General features: G+C 45.0%; 1 long non-coding RNA gene across 2 annotated transcripts in view; it reads left to right on the top strand.

The window, feature by feature from the left end:
- Positions 1-21,493, top strand: part of LOC128338089 (uncharacterized) — a 114,344-nt gene that overhangs the window by 87,858 nt on the left and 4,993 nt on the right. For both annotated transcript variants that reach the window (XR_008312506.1, XR_008312505.1), the window contains one exon: positions 20,200-20,322. This is a non-coding gene — a long non-coding RNA (uncharacterized LOC128338089). The remainder of the gene's footprint in view (positions 1-20,199; positions 20,323-21,493) is intronic.

Genomic DNA, 21,493 nt, shown 5'->3' with positions numbered 1-21,493 from the left:
CATGCCTGTTTTAAAATCATATCAGGAGAATAATTGGAATTCTGGGATTCATTCACGGCTGGCAGACCTTCATTTTAAAGACCTTCATTAGCACTGGCTCCTTCCCACTGTCCCTGAGATCTCAGGGCTCCTGATTGCTGTGGTGTTTGTCCCTTCCGCCTGCTGCCTCTTGGATGCTACACCCTGTTGACTTCCCGTGCTTGTGCAGGAGAAGTAAATGCTAGTGGGAACAAAGAACCTTTGGGACTTGTGGGTCTCCTGACAGCATGTCCCATAAAGGGAGGCACACGTCTTCCTCTGTCTTTCAAATTGAACATTGGACTTTCCTGTGCAAGCTCTCTCATTCTCTGAGGCCTAGACTAGAAGCTAGGAGGTTGCTGGCCTCATTCATTGTCATGTTACTTCCAACTGGCTTCAGCAAATCTCAAACCACCAGATAGACACAGGCACAGGAGCGGAGGACTGGGCTGGCAATAACGAGCATGAATTGTCCTCTTTGCTAAGCCAGGTTCACCTTGGTTTGCATTTGGATGGGTGACTACATATGAGCACTGTCTACTTTAAGGTATTCCCCTTAGGAGATGGGGCTGTAGCTCAGGGTTAGAGCATCTGCTTTGCATGCAGATAGTCTCCAGGTAGAACTGGGAAGGACTCCTGCCTGAAACCTTAGAGAGCTGCTGCCGGTCAATGTGGACAGTCCTGAGCTAGATGGATCAATGGTCTGACTCAGTATAAAGCAGCTCCCTATTTTCCTATATAGGGAAGGTATAGTCCTATACATTCCCTCTTTTCCTCCTGCCAGATTTGCACAGTTCAAATCTAAAACTCTCCCTACCATGCAAATTGTAAATATGCAAGCTTTCCTTCAATCTATGACCATTTCTCCATAGGATACATATGTATTCTGGCTTAGAGATGACCGACTTATTGCAGCATCAAAGGTCAGATCTGCAGGGGGTGGGAACAGATCCCAAACCCAGCTGCTTTCTGGAATATCCTCCTCTTCAAATCTCCCAGACCCTCTGAAAAATAATTTTACAGGCTTCGGATTTGCCCTCCACACTTTGGAGTGTTCCACTCAAAGTGGATTCTTTGTTTTTGTGCCGCTCAGAGTGGATTCTTTGTTTCTATTTAGTTCTTTGGAGTGTTGCTGCTCTCTCTGCCACCACCACCCTGTATCCTACCCCCCTTTTTTGAAGAAAGAAAATAATTTCAGCCGGAACAAAGGCTGAATGGCTCAGCAAAAGGCCGCGTGTAAGAACCTTATCAAAGCTCCAACCGGGTGGGGATAATTATTCACACGCTGTTGGGGGTTTCGGAGGGAAAGGACAACTCGGCCCTGGCTACGGGAGAACTGAATCGAAAAACTGCGAGGAATTCTAGAAGTGGGGAGTCAGGAAGTGAGGCCGGGGAGGCGGTATCCTCCCTTCCACAAATGCCATACGAACATCCCTTGAGTGGAAATGTACTGCGAAGTCCAGCATGGACAGTAAGTTTAATAATAATGACGATGAATAAGATTGATCATCAAATCAAATCAACTTTATTACGGTCTCCGGCCAGCTGTTTCACATAACCCTGCTCAGTCTCACAACTTTGCAAATACTATGCAACAATCAGATTTTACTGTAATTACATGAATCCAAGATTAGTCCCCGCCTCCCCGCCATGTTATTTGATGTAATAGTTCAGGAGTTGTCTTAAATTCAGAGTCCTATTTCTTTCAGGTAAATGCAGGTATAATTGTATTTCACCTCTGTTTTTAAGGGAGGCCATCTTAAATTTGGAGTCATCTTTTATTCGGATAATTGCGGTATCTAATGCAAACATTTAAGAGTTACATCTAATTTTGCTAAGATTTGTGCTGCTGTATGTAAAATACAGTGAGATATAGCTAACTGAGCAAAGAGGCACCATTTAAAAGTGGTGATTCTCTTTATTGAGCAGGGGGAGAGCAACTGGCCCTATCCATCCCCAGCACAGCATCCCTCCAGTGGCTGTTTTGCTGGTGTCTCTCTTATGTTTCTTTTTTAGATTGTGAGCTCTTTGGGGACAGGGCATCATTTTATTTATTTACTTATATCTGAACCACTTTGGAACTTCTGTTGAAAAGAGTTCTATAAATATGCGTCGTATCGTATCGTATCATATATTAATAGTAGATTCATTCCTCCATTTGTAAACAAGCATGTTCCTGCACTCTTGTGCCTCATCTGGGGAAGCTGGAGAAATGGTGCTTCAAGCCAGAACCTGGCTCTCTGCATCTTGTGGTGGAATAAGGTGGTACAGTCCTGACATGTGATGCATGTCACCTACCTCACTGGATTGTTGAACAGATAAAATGGGGGGGGGGAGCTGTGTATGCTTCTCCAAGTTTAAAGGAGGCAAGGTGGGACAAATTAAAATTTCAACACTCCCTGCAACTAGAAAGCTAGCACAGCAGGGAGCAGAGATGGCATGGATGTCTTGGGGTTGTTTCTTTTTTTACTTGTAGGCATTCTGATGTGGGTAAACCTTAAAATAATGCCGCCACCCCACCTGCAGTTTGAACAATCCATTCTACCACCTGAGCACTCAGTCAGCCTTGCTGCACAGACAGACTTGGCTTTGGAGTGGTGTGCATGTGCAGCAAACAAAATCCAAAGCAACCCAAATGTTGCAAGTTTCTGTAACTGAATGGACTGAATCGACGGCACAAATTAAGGCACTCTGGGGTGTGTGTGTGTGTGTCTGCCTTTGCTGGCCCTGGGGAGGGCAAGGAACGATTCAGACTGCTTAAACCGCAACCCTGGAAACCCACTCAGACACCGTCACAATAAATATCACCATCAAAGGGGTTGCCAGGTTGCAGCTCGGGATATTGCCCCATGCCTTTACATTCACAGCTAAGTCAGGGGGCAGGCTCCAGGCTGGAAATTCCGGGCTGGAACCTGGCAATGTCTCATCTGGTAATGGCCCAACATTTTCAAGTGAATCTTCCACAGCGATTGTTTAAGAACAAATAAGAGGGTTCTGTTTAAGATGTCTTACTCCATTTCAGAACAAATAAGAGGGCTGAGATACCCTTCAGGATTCCACAGATGGGGAAAGTGATGCAACACCCAGCTCTCATACCCAAAACCATTGTCTGAACACCTCACCTAGGAACAGAGGAAGTTGCCTTCTGTTGGTCCATCAAGCTCAATATTGTCTACACTGACTGGCAGCGGCTCTCCGAGGTTTCAGGCAGGGGTCTTTCCCAGCCCAACCTGGAGATGCTGCCAGGGATGGAACCTGGGACCTTCTGCATGCCACACAGGTGCTCTACCACTAAGCAACGGCTTACGGCCCCATCCCGTAAAGGGAATATGTTACAGCGTTCATATGTAGCCACCCATCCAAATGCAAACCAGGGCAGACTCTGCTTAGCAAAGGGGACCATTCATCCTCCATCGTAATTGTTTATTATTTCTTTGTGTAAACCACCCTGAGCCACTTTTGGAAGGGCGGTATAGAAATTAAATAGAAAGATAGAAAGATAGAAAGATAGATAGATAGATAGATAGATAGATAGATAGATAGATAGATAGATAGATAGATAGATAGATAGATAAAGGCTCACTACCAGAAGTCCACCTCTCCTCCCATAACACCTCAGTGTTACATATTGCCAAAGGGGTTTCCCCTCAACCCACTGTATGCTCAAGCTGGGTAGGACCTTTATTAGAACCAACGGACATGGCATAAAGTAGTGAGAGCCAGCTTTCAGGTTCAGCAAAACTGTTCTTCAGGTGGGAGGCAAAAGGAAATGACAGGAAGAGGAGGAGGGAAAAGGGCACAGTGAGGGCAAGAGCCCAAAGCCGGTTGTCTGTAACTGTCTGAAGATGGAGTGCCGCATTGGGCAGACTTAATTAAATTAGCCTCATCTAGCTGCAAGACAGGTTTCAGTTTGTGCTGCCCTGCCACTGATTTATAGCCAAGAGAGTGTTTGTTCTTCCAGTTAAATATTTCTCATTTCTCTGCTATAATTTTTTTTTAATTTTTGTTCAAAAGTGGTATATATATAATATATATACAGAAAACACAATTCAGAATGTTCCCTGGCAGCTGAAATCTCAGTATTCATGCCAATTGATTCACATGTCTGTGCACTAGAGGGGAGTTGCATAGAATCCTAGAGTCTGAGGGACCCTTGGAGGCCATCTAGTCCAACCCTCTGCTTAGTGCAGGGATTCCAGAGATAAAGCACCCCCCAACAGATGGCTCTCCAGCCTCTGCTTGAAGACCTACAGTGAGGGAGAACTGACCTCTACCCCTGGGGATTGGCTCCATGGTTGGTCTACTCTTAACTGTCTTTAAGAAGTTGCTCCTAATGTCCAACTGAAATCCACCTTCTTGCACTTTAAACCCACTAAATAGCCCTACCCTCTGGGGCAGAAGAGAACAAGGCTTTGTCCTCTTCTGTGTGATAGCTCTTTATGAGGCATACATTTATACATCTACCACTCTGAGAGGTCATTCACACAATCAAAAACTGTGTTCTACCCAGGTTTGAGAGCTGTGTGTGCTCCCAATTTTTTGTAGTGTGGAAGCAAAGCGAGAGGAAAACCTGGGTCGTTTTTCCTCCTTCCTTGCTTCCACACAACCGAAAATTGGGAGCATACACAACCCCCAAACCCAGATAGAATACCATTTTTGATTGTGTGAATGACCTCTGAATTTAAGACGACCTCTCTTAAAAACAGAGGCTAAATACAGGTTATGTTCACTTGAAGGAACGGGATTCTGAATTTAAGACCAGTTTATAAGATCAAAGAACTTGGGAAAAATCCTAGTCTTAGGTTCAGGAAACTACGGCACTCAAAAACCTGATCCCACCATCTACCATCTATTGCCACACGCGTTTCCTCTTGACAATATTGGGGCAGCTCATTCTGCAGCCCTTTGTTATCTCTCCGCCATCCCTTTTCCTACGAGGCTGTGTTCTTTCAAGTCCTGTTTGGAGTCTGCGGCGTGTTTTAAATCCAGTTAGAAATAAAATTGGGAGTCCCCAGGGCAACGATGTCTTTTGCGAGGGTAGCCACGCTTTGTTGGAAATGGGAGGCGTACCAGGGGAGAACCCATCTCCGGCGTGTTTGGGGCGGGGGGGAGGGGGAAGTTGATCTCGCTTTGATTTCTTTTTAAAAAAACTCTTTTCAAAGCAAGAGTGGGACTTTCATATCCTAAAGTGGGGAGCAGCAGGAAGCCGCTCTGCTCAGTGCACACCCTTTAAAAGCCACCACCGGACGTTGCTATTAATTTATTTTCCTTGCCCAGGATCAGGTGTTTGTTTTATATATATATATATATAAAAATGCTGTTCACATCCAAAGCCAAGTTATTCTTCAAGCCAAAACCCAATGGAATGGAGGCTGATCCAAATAGCTTCTCCCTGCTTCCTTGCCCCAACCTCTCCGAAATTCTTGCTGCTGTACGCCCTGGGCCCATGGCCCATGCTCATTTTGCTTTTTCCACCAAAGCGGAGCAAAGCAGATAAGGTCGGTCTCCCTCCAGCGGCACTCAATGCTGGGATGTGCAGCTATTGTAACCTCGGGGCTTCTGGCATTGTCAGCAGGTCAAAGCACTGAATATCAATAGACTAATTCCTTCACCCTGCCAACCCGTTCCCTGCCTGGAAAGCAAACTTCTCTTGCAAGCCCCATTCACCTTTGGTCCCCACCATCTTTCCAGCTCCACACTTCAAAGCGTGCTGTTCGTGTAGAAAAAGCCACATTGAAAGCATAGCCATGGCCATACAATTAGAACGCACAGGCACACACACATTTTAAAGCTGCGGATGCCAGGAGAACAGGCAGCCATGGCCACAACAACAAAATGGGACCAGCTTTCAAGATTGCCATCTACATCCGAAGGCTTAAAAAAATATGAAAGTCCCAAACTACAATGGTCTAGAACAGAAGGAGACAGGGCTTTTTCTTCCCATGCTTGCAGAAATATAGGAAGGAATAAAAGAGCTCTTCACAGTTTGACAACTCACCTTTGCGTTTGCCGGGCACCTGACAAAATCCAGGTGCTAATGAAAATAGCGTTTGATTGTTGAATTACGGGATATTTTCTCTTTTTTTAAAAAAAAGCTGTTGCATGTTCTGAAAGCCCGCTGCAGAAATAGCACGGACGTTTACAGCTCTCTTATTTCCTCGTCTTTTCAGATTTCATGTCGCTGGACTCCCTATGGTTACGGGCACTGCCGGAGATGTGACCATTCAGGGATGTCCAGCTGATGGCGTCTAGGTCAGACAAAACTCTGAGATCATTTGATGCTCCGAGACTGCCAAATTTTAATCAAAGCTGAGCACAACTTTCCCCTGCTGTTTCCTTCCATACGGAAAATGGAGAGAAAATGTATTTGAGTTGTCCTAAATCAATGTATCCCACAACAGATGGCTGTGTATCGCACAACAAAACCTGTTAACTGCATTTATTCGTTTAAATACTTTGTACCCTGCCTTTCCAGTAAAACTGGTGGTGAAGGTGGCTTTATATATACCATTAACAAAACTGAGCTCTTAAGAAAAAGAATGCACATATAAAAATGCAGTTAAAACAGGAGCATTAAAGCAGATTAAATGCCACACAAATGGTAGGTTGTCATTTATTTTATTTTATTTTATTTAACATATTTTTACACCACCCAAAACACAAGTCTCCAGGAGGTTTTGCAACAAAACAATAAAAAAACAAGTAAAAAGGTTAAAACATTATAACAATTTAAAATTTAAAACATTTAAACTATTAAAAACTATCAATCTATTAAAACAGTATCTAATTAAAAGGCTGGGTGAACAAATGTGTCTTGACTGCCTTTTTAAAAGTTGTAAGAGATGGGGAGGCTCTTATTTCAGCAGGGAGCACGTTCCAAAGCCTCAGGGCACCAGCAGAGAAGGCCCGTCCCTGAGTAGCCACCAGATGAGCCGGTGGCAACTGAAGACGAACCTTGAACCTCTCCTGGTGATCTCAATGGGCGGTGGGGCTCATAGCGAAGAAGACGTTCTCTTAAATACCCGGGGCCTAAGCTGTTTAGAGCTTTATAGGTTATAGCCAATACCTTGTATTTTGCCCGGAAACCAATCGGCAGCCTGTGTATATCTTTTAAGATAGGTGGCCATTTGGGATTCAAAGCCAGAAGATGTCAGCATGAAAGACTGTCAAGAGCTTAAGCCCAGGAATCATAGTAGCGTTGGAAGTTGCCTTATACAGACTCAGACCCTTGGTCCATCTAGCTCAGTATTGTCTACACAGACTGGCAGCGGCTTCTCTAAGGTTGCAGGCAGGAATCTCTCTCAGCCCTCTCTTGGAGATGCTGCCAGGGAGGGAACTGGGAACCTTCTGATGCTCTTCCCAGAGTGGCTCCATCTAAGGGGAATGTCTTACAGTGCTCACACTTCTCATCTCCCATTCAAATGCAAACCAGGGTGGACCTTGCTTAGCAAAGGGGACAAGTCATGCTTGCTACCACTAGGCTAGCTCTCCTCCTCCCAAATCTGGTCAATCTATAACTCCCACCATCTCCAGCCATAATGGCCAGCGGTGATTAAAAACTTTTTAAAACTTGGCAGAGCGTTTTCATCCCAATTTTGGATCCCCCGCTTCTTTGCTTTAGTTTGCTTCCCTGATATAGTAAAAAGAGGGAATATTCACCACCAGTACTGACAGAATTTTCAGGAGAGCTTGGCACTCACTTGTGCTTCATCTTGAATCAAGCAACCCCCCTGCTGGTCTCTGTTAAAAAATGAGTTTTTAATTCTAAAAAAGAGCTGCACTTTCCTTTTAACAGCAACCGCCCTCCCTTAGCTTTGGGACACAAATTGGGAAACGGCATACAAATGAAGTGTAAAATGCCTCATTTTCGGCTGCGTGCCTCCTTCATTTCCCTCTTCCCCGGCTATCTCATAGACAGCGGTGTCTATTGATAAGGGCCCCAGCTGCGTTGCGTGGGTAAGAAGCTGGGAGTGGGAATAAAAGTCAGTTGCACAGACATAATACCTTGGCTGCTGTCTGATTATTCTTTTTTTGTAAATAATAATAATAATAATAATAATAATATAGCAACAACAATAACAATCCTGTGAGTGGTTATAGTACTGTTTCTTGCAAAAACTAGCAGTACAGGAGGACCTCATTAATCGTGGGTCCAGTACTTGCAGTTTTGCATATCCGTGGTTGGGTAATTCACACCCAACCTTAGCATATGGGGGGGGATGGGGGGTTTAAACCTGCGCATCCACGGGTCGGGGATGGATGGAAATGACTTCCGAGGTTATTTCCAGCCGCCATTTTGAGCACTGGAGCCAATTTGGGGCTGATTTGGGGTGCCATTTTTGATCATGGACACTGTGTGTTGTTTTCTTTGCATTTGTAATAATTGGATAGATTGTGGGGAGGGAGGGGGGAAGCAGATTTTAAGCTGTGCTGGGAGGCTTAGAGAGGGCAGCAAGCTGGGCAACAGGTCACATGATTATTCTTAAGGCCTTTCTAGATGAACAAGATAATTGTCCTGTGATAAAGTTATCAGTGATGCAGAACACAGCAGCTGCAATGCCTGAAAGGGCTGTGTGCCGTAGCGTATGTACGTGCATGCACACTAGAAACTAAATACATACACCCACATATTTATTTATTTTCTTGCAAGATGGCTGTATTTGTTAGATTGTTAGTTTTTGTTGCATCTTTGTCAAGTAAAAAAATAACACATTTTTATCCCTATTTCCATTGTCCTTTTTGTTAGAATAATGGGTGTGTGTGTGTGTGTAATGCTAGGAGGCCTTTTAAGCTTGACGTAGCTTAGGGGCCTCAGCACGTCATAATCCAGCCCTGGTGTCTGTGTTTGTGTATGTGTACACAAACCCTTCTTAAAGCCTTCCAGGTTGTTGGCTGTCACCACATCTTGTGGCAGAGAATTCCACAAGTTGATTATGCATTGTGTGAAAAAGTACTTCTGTTTGTTGGTCCTAGATTTCCCAGCAATCAATTTCATTGATTGCTCCTTCAGGTACATTGATTTAATGGTACATTGAATTCATTGAATGGTACATTGAATTCATTGATTGCTCCATCAGGTAGACCAAGGTTTCTTAACTTTTAGTCTCCAAATGTTGTTGAACTACAACTCCCATCATCCCTAGCCACAAAGGCCATGGCTGGGGATGATGGGAGTTGTAGTCCAACGACACCTGGGTTCCCAAGGTTCAGAAACCCTGAGGTAGATTGTTTTTAAGTCATTTAGGGCTTTAAAAATATACCAAGCACAATGAGAGACATGGTAGAAGTTTATACAATGCTTCATGGTGTGGCGAGAGTGGACCAAGAGAATGTTTTTCTCTCCCTCTCTCACAACACTAGAACCAGGGGCCATCCTTAGAAACAGATTGCCAGGAAATTTAGGACTGATAACAGGAAGTACTTTTTGACATAGCACATCATTAATCTATGGAATTCTCTGCCTCCGGGTGGGGTGGTTGGCCACCAGCTCAGATGGCTTTACAAGGGGCTTATTCAAAGTCATGGAGGACAGGTCTATCAATGGCTAGTAGCCTTGATGGCTAGTATAGGCTACCTCCAGGTTCAAGGGCAAGATGCCTCTAAATACCAGTTGCAGAGGAGCAACGCTGCTAGAGAGGGGGCCTGCCTTCATCTCCTGGTTGGGGGCTTCCCAGAGGCATCTGGTGTGCCACTGTGGGGATGTTTTTAGAGGTCAGGAAACATGTGTACATATTGTTCCACCTTTACTGCTCAGAGGTGCCCACACTTTCTTGCCTAGTCATCCAAGAAGCCGTCAGGCTGTGTGACAAGACACATTTCCAGCATGGAGACTGCCGTCTTGGATACAGGGATGCCCCCTCATCCTGAATACAGAAGTCAGCTGCCTGGCTTTATCTGTATTCCACCTGCAATCCACGGCCTTCTAATTTTCTTTTTGTTCTGCCATGACACTTAAAAATTACATGCAAAAGCAGACAATTAGAATTATACTGTCTTTAAGAAACCTCCTCGTTTTATTGTAAATCTATGGGAGGACATTTGTAGAGCCCATTTAATTCATTTAATGGTAATGCAAACATTGATATAAATTAAGGCTTTGGAATGCTCTCTTACATCTACTCACACCCCATGAGAAGTGAAAGAAAATGATTTATTACTTGCAGATTATAATTGCCTAAAATAGGTTATGGTGTAGGGTGGGGGGGGGGGAATGAAACTCCTTCTCCCAAGCAGAAGCAAAATTCTACAGACAGAGAAATTACATTTAACGCCAGTGCACTGAGGAAGCAACATGGTTCTTCTCCCTTTGGGGAAACTCTAAGGATGTCTTTTTAGAACTGTCAAAATTCACAAGCCATAATAAATTATTCTTTTTCATTACCCACTTATTAAGTAGGCTGTTTGGTATAATGGCAGAGAAATTCTGTTTTAATTTCTGGCGCATTACACAACCTCTGATTTCTTATTTGAAAGAGACTCGTTATCAAGAGAAGCAATGCACTTTATTTTGTACACTGGGACCATCTTTCCGCCCGAAAATGCGATTAAGACAACTTGTTTTAAAAGAAAACTTCCCACATGTCTGTCTGTCATATTGACTAGATGTCTGGGCAGCAGACTGACTCAGGGCTGATTCATATGATCAATAAACCACGATTTGTTACCATGAACACAATTTCCTCCCCTCTCAATTACCCATGTTCCCTTGTTTATCCCCTGAGCTCCTGGGCAGAGCTCTTATGAACCTACTTCTCAGGGTTGTTGTGAGGAGAAACCTAATTATGTAGTACACCATTCTGGGCTCCTTGGAGGAAGAGGGGGGATATAAAAAATATTAATAAATAAATAAGTTGTGGTTTATTAATCCACAGCTCTGTGGCTCATCCAAGCTCAGGGCTGTTGTTTCTGTTGGAGATGTGACCCCATAAGAATCAACTCTCAACACCCAATACCCGTATTTACCCAAATAGAAGATGACTCTGAATTTAAGACAGCCCCCTTAAAAAGTAGAGGTTAAATACATTTATAACTGCATTTACTCAAAAGGGCCAGGACTCTGAATTCCAGACAATCTCCTGATTTCAATGACCTGTTATCAACGCACTTGTGGGGGGAAACTAGTCTTGAATTGAGACAAATGCAGTAACTTCTACGGACTGCTAGGAACATTAGAATTAAAGGTAGAGAGTATAGGACTGCCCCTGTGTTCTCATTCAATCCTTGCACCACTTCTTTAAATCATTAGAACATAGGAAGTTGCCATACACCGAGGTCCATCTAACTCAGTATTGTCTACACAGACTGGCAGCAGCTTCTCCAAGGCTGCAGGCAGGAATCTCTCTCAGCCTTATCTTGAAGATGCCAGGTTGACTCAGCCTTCCATCCTTCCGAGGTCGGTAAAATGAGTACCCAGAATGTTGGGGGGCAATATGCTAAATCACTGTAAACCGCTTAGAGAGCTCCGGCTATAGAGCGGTATATAAATGTAAGTGCTATTGCTATTGCTACACTATGCTGGCTCCTTCCACCGTGAGCTTGCTGGTACAGGGTGCAAGCCTTTCTCTCTAAGTCTGCAACTTCTTCAAATACACCTTTACTTCGTTTAGCCCTTAATCAATTGTCTCCACGTCTCCTCCCTGAGCTCTGTTCTAATCAAACTGCGTTTCTCTGCCAAATAAGTTGAGTTGACTCAAATTCTCCCCTACATTTTCACTGTGGTCTACAAACGATGGTGAACTCAGAGTCGAATCTCCAGTTTTGCATCTGCCTTGACTGTGGTTTATAAGCCACGGTTAAACTACAGCTCCAGGCTTGGCTGAGCTGCAGACTGCTGTGGCTTGACAGTATGCAAATTGTGGAGGTCAGGAGATGGGCGAAGCGGGAGGCTCAGTCAGGTTAGAAGCTGCACTCATGGCTGGACCGATGGTTTATTTGGTTATCTGAACCGGCCCTCTGTCTGGTATCAATGGCAGAGGGCCATTTCACTTTGCTGGACTGGAAGCCGCCATGGGCTCACAGGTAGAGATAAGAACATAAGAACAGCCTTTCTGGGCCAGGCCAAAAGCCTATCTTGTTTCCCACAGTGGCCTACCAGATGCCTTTGGGAAGCCCTCAGTAGGGGTGTGAACCATTTGATCCCAAACCAGTTCACCTCAAACTGGGTCAGTTTGGCGGTTCAGTCGCAAACCATACTGGAGGCAATTCAATCTGCGATCGAACCAAACCAAGCCCGGTTGGGGTGGACCGGTTCGGAATCGAAAGTGTGGCCGGAGGGGCGGTGAGAGCAAAAGTTTAACGTTCTTACCAGCCCAGCAGTGCCTGCCGGTGTTGCTGCTCACCCCCTCCCCCCGGCACAGCCCAAGTGCACGGTGATCTTCAGCAAGCTGCCTGCACAGCACCGGCACAGTTCTGGTCTCTGTGGATGCACAGAGGCCATGCAAATGGCCTCCACGCATCTGTCGAGGCCAGAACCATGCCACCACCACCACCGGCGGCAGCTTGCTGAAGACGGATCACCACGTGCTTGGGCTGAACCGGGCGGGTGCGTGGTGGCACTGGCAGCCACCACCGGGCCAGTAAGAACATTACACTTCTTCTCTAAAGCCACCCTTTGAAGGTGGCTTTAAACCACCTGTAAACCACCTTTTACACCCAACCCTTTTGCTTGTAAAGGGGAATCTTCGCTGGATTCCCCTCTACAAGTATAGCCCCTAGAACTGCCACACTGGTTCAATCAAATGGACTGAACCGGCTGGTCAGTTTGACCGAATTTGGCAGTTCAGCAGTTCAGCTCGAATTTGGTCTGAATTCGAACCAAACCACAGTTTGGGGTGCGTGCACACTCCTAGCCTGCAGGCAAGAAATGAAGGCATGCCGCCTTTCCTGCCACTGATCCTTTGCAAACTGGTATTCAAAGGCATCCCGCCTCGGAGCCTGGAGGTAGTCTATGCTTCTGAACTCCTTCCCATCTGAATTTTTTCAGAGTCTGGAGTTCCCGATCACCTGATGTTTTCTCAGATGGCGTCTCCACATCTTTTGGGCATGAAATCTGAACCAGTTTGACCTAGTCTGCATCAGAATTAATAAATAACTCATCATCAAGTCAAAGAAATTGTAAACTTTTTGACTTTACTCATGCATTTTTTGGCTAATTACAATTTCCAGCTATTCACTTTTAACTTTAACTAGCTAAGAATGGTCAACTTCAACATTTTTAAAGTTTAAGTTAAGAGGGTTTTTTAACACACACACACACACACACACACACACACACACACACACCCCTACCTTGAAATCTGGCTTTCCCACGGGTTTTTTCTTATGCACCCTTGCTCTGGAGCACTACACAAATCACGATATGTGTTTACTGAAACTCCAGGACTTGTCTGAGAGACAGAAGGGTCATTCGCATGAACATTACTGGGGCGGGGAGGAAGGCAGGGTCAAACCTCCCTCCTCCCCTGGACGATCATTATTCTTCTGTGTGGTGTGTGGCTTGCGCACCTACACGATCCATGCAGCTCTGAGCAACATGGATCTCCGAATGCCGGGAAAATGAAGCCCAGCCTCCAGACATCCCTATATGCACCATGTGATAAAAGTGCTGCATTGAGGGATTTCCCCTCAAGCTGGGTGCTTACATGACCCTGGATCTGGGTAATAGGGCATGTTACTCGGGAAGGCAGTGCCACGATCTGCCTCGATCCTGGCATTTCACACAAGCAGCCCTACCTAGGTAGGGCTGCTCGTGTGAACACCCTCAGAGGGTAGTATGTATTTTAGGAAATGAGCTCAAGAACCATAAGTCTCAGAATTCCTTTGCTGGCATCTGATACATTTCTGGATAAAATACAAGGTGCTGGTTATTACCTATAAAGCCCTAAACAGCTTAGGCCCTGGGTATTTAAGAGAACGTCTTCTTCTTCTTCTTCTTCTTCTTCTTCTTCTTCTTCTTCTTCTTCTTCTTCTTCTTCTTCTTCTTCTTCTTCTTCTTCTTCTTCTTCTTCTTCACCATGTGCCCCACTGCCTGTTGAGATCATCTAAAGAAGTTCTCCTGCAGTTGCTGCCAACTCGTTTGGCAGCTACTTGGGAACGGGCCCTCTCTGTTGTTCTCCCTGGACTTTGGAATGCGCTCCCTGTTGAAATAAGAGCCTCCCCATCTCTGGCAACTTTTTAAAAGGCACTGAAGACACGTTTATTCATTCAGGCTTTTAATTAGATTTTTGGTTTAAATTTTTAATGCTGGTTTTAAATGATTAGTGTTAATGTTTTTAATGTTTAAATGATTTAAATTGTTTAATTACTTATTTGTTATTACTCTGTGTGAACCGCCCTGAGCCATTTTTGGAAGGGCGGTATAGAAATCGAATGAATGAATGAATGAATGATTTAGTTTTGATTTTAGCTCTTAATTGATTTTAATTGTTTTTATTTGTTGTAAACTGCCCTGAGCCATTTTTGGAGGGGCGGCATATAAATCAAATAAATAAATAAATAAATGTGTGCACTTGCAAGGGAAGGTCCACATTGTGTGGCAGTCAGTTTTATTTATTTAATTTTATTTTTACATTTACATTTCACTGCACCTCCAAGGAGCCCAGAGCATTTATCCTCACAATAACCCTACAGTTAGTCTGAGAGAGAAGTGACTGGCTCATAGGCACTCAGTGAGTTTCATGGCTGAATGGGGATTTGAACTCGGGTCTCCCTGGTCACAGTCCAACACTAACCACTGCACCATGCTTCCAGCTTGTGCCTTTCTCCTACTTCCACCCCAGATATGCATCCCAATAAAAACAGACACCGGTGCTGCTATTACATTTACAGGCCCCAGGATGTAGGTGAGGAAATGCATCAGAGCCTTCTTTTATCCTTGGTCCATCTTGCTCAGTGTGGAGATGCAAGGGAGTGAATCAGGGAGTGAACTTCTGCACGCAAACATGCAGATGCTCCTCTACTGGGCTATGGCCCAATCCTTTAAGGGGAATTGCCTTACAGCACAGCGTGGTGTAGTGGTTAGAGTGCTGGACTAGGACCAGGGAGACCCGAGTTCAAATCACCATTCAGCCATGATGCTAGCTGGGTGACTCTGGGCCAGTCACTTCTCTCTCAGCCTAGCCTACTTCACAGGGTTGTTGTGAGGAGAAACTCAAGTATGTAGTACACTGCTCTGGGCTCCTTGGAGGAAGAGCGGGATATAAAATGTTAATAATAATAATAATAATAATAATAATAATAATAATAATAATAATGTCACTCATCCAAATGCTGCATCAGGCTCTTATAAGGGAAACTGAGAAGTGCCTCAACACATTTAATATTGCTGCTGGGCACCAAGGCCGTTGGCTCAAGCAGTCCATCGATTGAATGACCAGAGAAAAGGAAACCACTGAAGACTCACAGTGTCTGTAGATGCCTTTAATTTACAAATGGATTTGGACAGGCTTTTTGAGGCGCAGGAACAAGTGCAATGCAGGCTGTGCCAGATTCACAGTGACCACAGGCTCTGCGCAAAGGCAGCACACTGGTACCAGACTGCTTCTTTTCAGAAATCTTTGCCACTCTGCCAGCCAGCTGCAGGGTTTCCATCTGTCTGCACCTCCTCACTCTGACTAAGCAGGCGGGTTCCATAGCCTCCTCCCATCCCTTTGAGAGGAGAGCTGGTCTTGTGGTAGCAAGCCTGACTTGTCCCCTTAGCTAAGCAGGGTCTGCCCTGGTTGCATATGAATGGGAGACTAGAAGACTGAGCACTGTAAGATCTTCCCCTCAGGGGATGGAGCCGTTCTGGGAAGAGCAGAAGGTTCCAAGTTCCCTCTCTGGCAGCATATCCAAGATAAGGGCTGAGAGAGAGATTCCTGCCTGCAACCTTGGAGAAGCCGCTGCCAGTCTGTGGAGACAATGCTGAGCTACATGGACCAATGGCCTGACCCAGTATGAAGTTCCTATGTTCTGATGACTGAAATGACTTGAAGTAAGAATCGCCTGTGAATTAGCATCCTTGGTTAGTGGCCATGCTGTGCTACAATTACAGAGTGACTTTGAATAACAGGACAATATGCTTCATAACAGTGTTGATACAAAAATTAGATTCCAGTGACCCATAAAATCATTCTAAGCAATGCTTTAGTTTCAACAAGTGCTAAAAAGCCTCCTCTTTTTTCTTTTTTTTCTTTTTTTAAGGAGAAATAAAATAAAGCAGCAACAAAAATAACAAGGCTATTAATCTTTCATTAAGCTAAAGGGATGAAAAGGAATCACTTAAAGTATCGTTCTTTCTTTGCTCCGCGAGCCGGGATACCCCCTGCTAACTTCAAAGGCACTATAAGAACTTAGTTAATATTGTTGGCTCGGAACCAGATTGTGGTTTACTTTAGTTTTTCCGACGATTTCTTGTTCTCCCTAACAAAGGAAAACCTAACGGGTTGGACACTTGAGGCGTGCTGAAAAGGGCTCCTTTGAATCTATGATCCGTGATCTGTCAGTGTTTGGATGTTCCCCAGACATTTATCAGTAGGGATGGAAAGGGTAAAGAAGTCCTTCTGTCATTGACCTTGTTTGTTTTACAGTTCCAGATCAAATATGGGGCTTGGGTTGTACATTCCGGGCTCTGATAAAGCACCAGTAGGAACAGGAGTCTGTGCCCTACGGTCTCAAGCGTGCCAGTGCAAAGATAGGATGAGGGATCAGTGCATGGAGTAGCCCCCCAGCCCACCAAACTTGTGTCCCTCATTCTGGCAATGAAATGTTGGCAACCCTACAGGGGTCTCCCCATAAAACCTGAGGCCAGGAAATTTAGGACCTAAAAAAGGAAGTACTTTTTCACACAGCACATAATTAATCTGTGGGATTCTCTGCCACAGGATGTAGTGATGGCCACCAGCCTGGATAGCTTTAAGAGGGGCTTAGAGAGATTCATGGAGGATAGGTCTATCCATGGTGTCTGAGGGCTACAGGCCAACTCCAGTCTCAGAGGCAAGATGCCTCTAAATACCAGTTGCAAGTGAGCAACAGCAGCAGAGAGGGCAGGCCCTCACCTCTTGCCTGTGGGCTTCCCAGAGGCATCTGGTGGGCTGTTGTGGGAAACAGGATGCTGGACTAGATGGGCCTTCCTGGGCCTGATCCAGCAGGGCTGTTCTTATGTGTTCTTAAGTGGGTGAGGCAGCTACCAGGGGCGCAACGAATGGCGATTTTAACTATTAAGTGTTATACTTTATAAACATATTTTTAATATCAGAAAATTCCTCCATCTGTGCCTGATGTTTTGTGATGCTTCAAGTCACAAGTGTTCAAGTGAAGGCCCGAAGCTGTTCAGTGCCACACAGATATTGTTTTGTGGTTTGTTGGTTTGTTTATTTTTGCCCGTCTATCCCACTTTTCCTCCAAGGACCCAAGAGAGGTGCACAAGGCTGTGTTTATCCTCACAACAACTGCTGGGGCTGAGGTTTCTGTTGGACTGCATTTGCCCTTATGAATCTGCCAAGGCCCTTGGCTCAGCAACTCAAACCCTGGTTGCAGACCTGCCATTGACTGAGTTTTGGTTGATGGGGGAAAGAGACAGGGCCTTTTTGGTTGTGGCCCCTCGGCTCTGCAATGCCCTCCCAGAAGGGCTTTGCCATGCTCCCTCCCTTAGGGTGTATTTTTGTTTAAAAGATCATAGTTTAGAGAGACTTTTTGATGTGCTTTACTAGGGATGTGCATGAAACGGTAGGTTTGGTGGCCGGTTTGGTGGCGGGAGGGGGATTTTAAGCGTGCATGTCGGGCACTTCTGGTTTGACGCTGACCAGGAGGTACACTGCCGTCCCACACCAGCGATCTTGCAGACAGAGCCAGTGGGGAAAACATGGGGGTGGGGGAGAGCACCCTTACTGCTCCTTAAGGGCAACCCTTCTTAAAGAGCCAGCGTTGGGTAGTGGTTAGAGTGCTGGACTAGGACCGGGAGACCCGAGTTCAAATCCCCATTCAGCCATGAAAACTAGCTGGGTGATTCTGGGCCACTCACTTCTCTCTCATCCTAACCTACTTCACAGGGTTGTTGTGAGGTGAAACTTAAGTATGTAGTACACCGCTCTGGGCTCCTTGGAGGAAGAGTGGGATATAAACTGTAACACACACCCCTCAAAAAAAAACAACAAAAAAAACCCACCGTCACCAAACTGGCTGAACCATCAGACCGCCAGGCTGGTTCAGAGGTCCATAAAAGGACCTCAGAATGCCAGCTGATGGCATTTTAATTTTAATTCATTTTTAATTGTTTTTTATTCTACAATGTGTTTTATTTGTTTTATTGTGTTAAATTTTGTATTACCTTTATTGTTTTACTGTTGCGAGCCACCCCAAGCAGTATTGTACTGGAGGGGTGGGATATAAATATTTTAAAATATTTATAATAATAATAATTATTGTTATTATTGATGAGGATGATCTTATAAATCATGATATTCATCCTAGGCAGATCATTAATTTGTAGGGGATAATAAATAATAATTGCATTTACAAAAGCAATGGCCACATTCCCAATCTGAGGCAAAACCTAGAGCAGGCCTGCCCCCCTCGTAGACCCCAGGCCTCATGCTGCCGCACTCTAGCCTTGGACTGCAGCCTAACAGGGGCTTGGTACTCATTACTGTTATTCCTCTTCTTTGGCCTGCCTGTGACCACAGGAGCTTCTGCAAACACCTGACAAGCCGCAGGACCTGGCCATGGAACTGTTTACACCTTTGGGCCTGCAAGTCTGCCAAAGCCTGACCTAGATTACCACACTGGCGAGAGTGCCAAGGGAAGGGCCGGAATGGCGTGGCAGCGAATGGACAGCTGTGGGGGAGAGAGACCCATTCCTCTGTAGGCACTTTTGCAAATGGATGTTGGCAGATCATAAAACACCGTTTGGGATGGGAACAAAACAGACCACTTTGGCGCTGGGGTGAAGAATACCAACGGGACCACCTGCACTAAATAGCAGCAGAACAAATTAAAATGGTTTGCTGTCCTTAAATGGCAGGCCCAGTCTGTTCCCTGACTCATGGCAGCTTCTTCACAGCAGAAATGAGAATTCGTATTATTAATCACATTTGCATCCTGTCCTCCTCCTCCTCCTCCTCCTCCTCTTCCAATGAGCTCATGGTAATGTACTAATATTAATTATATTTGCATTTCCCAATTCCTCCAAGGAATTCAGGGTGATGGACACAATCCCTGGTTTTATCCGCACAACTATCCTGTGAAACATCAGGTTAGGTTCCCCTAAGCTGCAGAAACCTTCTCCAAGCAAAGGGTGGGGCTAAATCACCCTCATCAGCAACCCACAAAAGACTGCATTTAACTCCAGACTTTCCCTGGAGCAACATCTTTCCTGCTTTGATATGACTACAGCTCAGCTTCTCCTGCACGGAGCTGTCCTCAGTCCTGACCTGATTCTTGTTCTCCCTTGGAGCTGTCTGAGGTCCTGAAACTTGCCTGGGACTCTTGCCTTTCACCAGAAGCATTGCTAGCTAGCACTTAAAACATCTTGGGGCCTGGACCCACAGTTCTCCTTTTGATAACTGAACTGAGTGATACCAAGAATAATTATGTATATGTTTCATAATCTCTAATATTCTAATACAGTATCCATGAAGGTGGAAGCAGCAGAGAGCTGGGTGAGGCCAGGAGCTATCTCCTTTGCTCTGTGCTATTGCCTCCACTGCTGCACTTCCTTTCTAGAAGAGGTCATGGGGGAGGGAGGTAGCTGATGAGATTCAGGGCTCTGAGCAATTCATTGGGGGGTCTGTGCCCTATGAGCCATCTCCAGTGAGACCCCTGTCTTCTACCCAGACCTCTGCCACAGTTAAAACCATAGCTTAGCCAACAAACCCACCTGGGATGGGATACCCCCACCACACACACACCATTTAATTTGCATGCCCAATATCCATTCACAAGAAATCATGCTGGAACTCAAGGTCCAGAGTGAAATCAAAGGATGTTAGGAACTCAGACCAATTACAGAACATAACGGAGGGAATCTGTTCATCCATAACCTTGAATAGCAGTGTAGAAAAGGAAATTTGTCAAGGTGGAACTTGTCACACAGGGGTGAGGAGTTGCAACCATTCAAATCCTTCTGCATAGCTATGAACAATATGGGAGCCCTATCCTGTCTGACATCTCAGCATCTAATATGCTACATTGCCTCTTCTTGCCTAGGATATCTGTATCATGGTTCAGAAACCAGCATATATGATATCAGCTTCTGTGCAACAATATTCACCATAGAGAGAGCGAGAGCATTGCACATCATCTCCGTAAGACTCGGCACAACTCTGTAAGGTAGGCCAGAATTATTATTCCCACATTGCAGACTGGCAGAGATTGTAGCTGAGAGAGAGTAGTTTGCCTAAGACCATTCAACAAATTTGGGCAAAGACAAGACCAGAGACTTCCTTAACTGGCAGTTCCAGCTTGTAGCCACTATGCAAGATTATACCAGTCATAGTCCTATATTATTATTATTATTATTATTATTATTATTATTATTATTATTATTATTATTACATTTATATCCCGCTCTTCCTCCAAGGAGCCCAGAGCGGTGTACTACATACTTGAGTTTCTCTTTCACAACAACCCTGTGAAGTAGGTTAGGCTGAGAGAGAAGTGACTGGCCCAGAGTCACCCAGCAAGTCTCATGGCTGAATGGGGATTTGAACTCGGGTCTCCCCGGCCCTAGTCCAGCACTCTAACCACTACACCACACTGGCTTACTTAGGAACATAGGAACATAGGAAGCTGCCATATACTGAATCAGACCACTGGTCCATCTAGCTCAGTATTGTCTACACAGACTGGCAGCGGCTTCTCCAAGGTTGCAGACAGGAGTCTCTCTCCGCTCTATTTTGGAGATGCTGCCAGGGAGGGAACTTGGGACCTTCTGCATGCAAGCAGGCAGGTGCTCTTCCCAGAGTGGCCTCATCCCTTAATGGGAATATCTTGCAGTGCTCACACATGCAGTTTCCCCTTCAAAAGCAAACTAAGGTGGACCCTGCTTAGCAAAGGGGACAATTCATGCTTGCTTCCACAAGGCCAGCTCTCCTCCCACATCTATCTTTATGGAGGTCCAAGTAAATAAATCCATGCAGTGAATAATCCATATAAAATGAAACAAGCAGCACAAAGAAAAATAATGCAAGTGTCATAATAGATTGTATACTTGGTACCTCACAATACATATTCGCCATGATGCATTATTCAGTGGTTATTAATTTAAGGCTTTCAGAATACTGATGATGAGATCCTGCTGGCCCATCTGGGCAAGTTTCAGGGAACGGAGGCTGGGAGGAGGCAGAAATCTGTATTTTGAATCTGATTTCAAAGCATCCTGCTCGAGCACTCTGATTTGCTTTCTTCTCCCCAGTATACTTCTCTAATCTGGAACGGAAAAAGCGTGTGGCCCAATGTTGCCATGGATTATTAGCAAAACATGGATATCATAGAAACTTTT

Source organism: Hemicordylus capensis, chromosome 15 (genome assembly GCF_027244095.1).
Source record: "Hemicordylus capensis ecotype Gifberg chromosome 15, rHemCap1.1.pri, whole genome shotgun sequence".
NCBI lineage: Eukaryota > Metazoa > Chordata > Lepidosauria > Squamata > Cordylidae > Hemicordylus > Hemicordylus capensis.
Note: the sequence above shows the minus strand (reverse complement) of the source record. Positions and strands in the feature narration are given on the sequence as shown.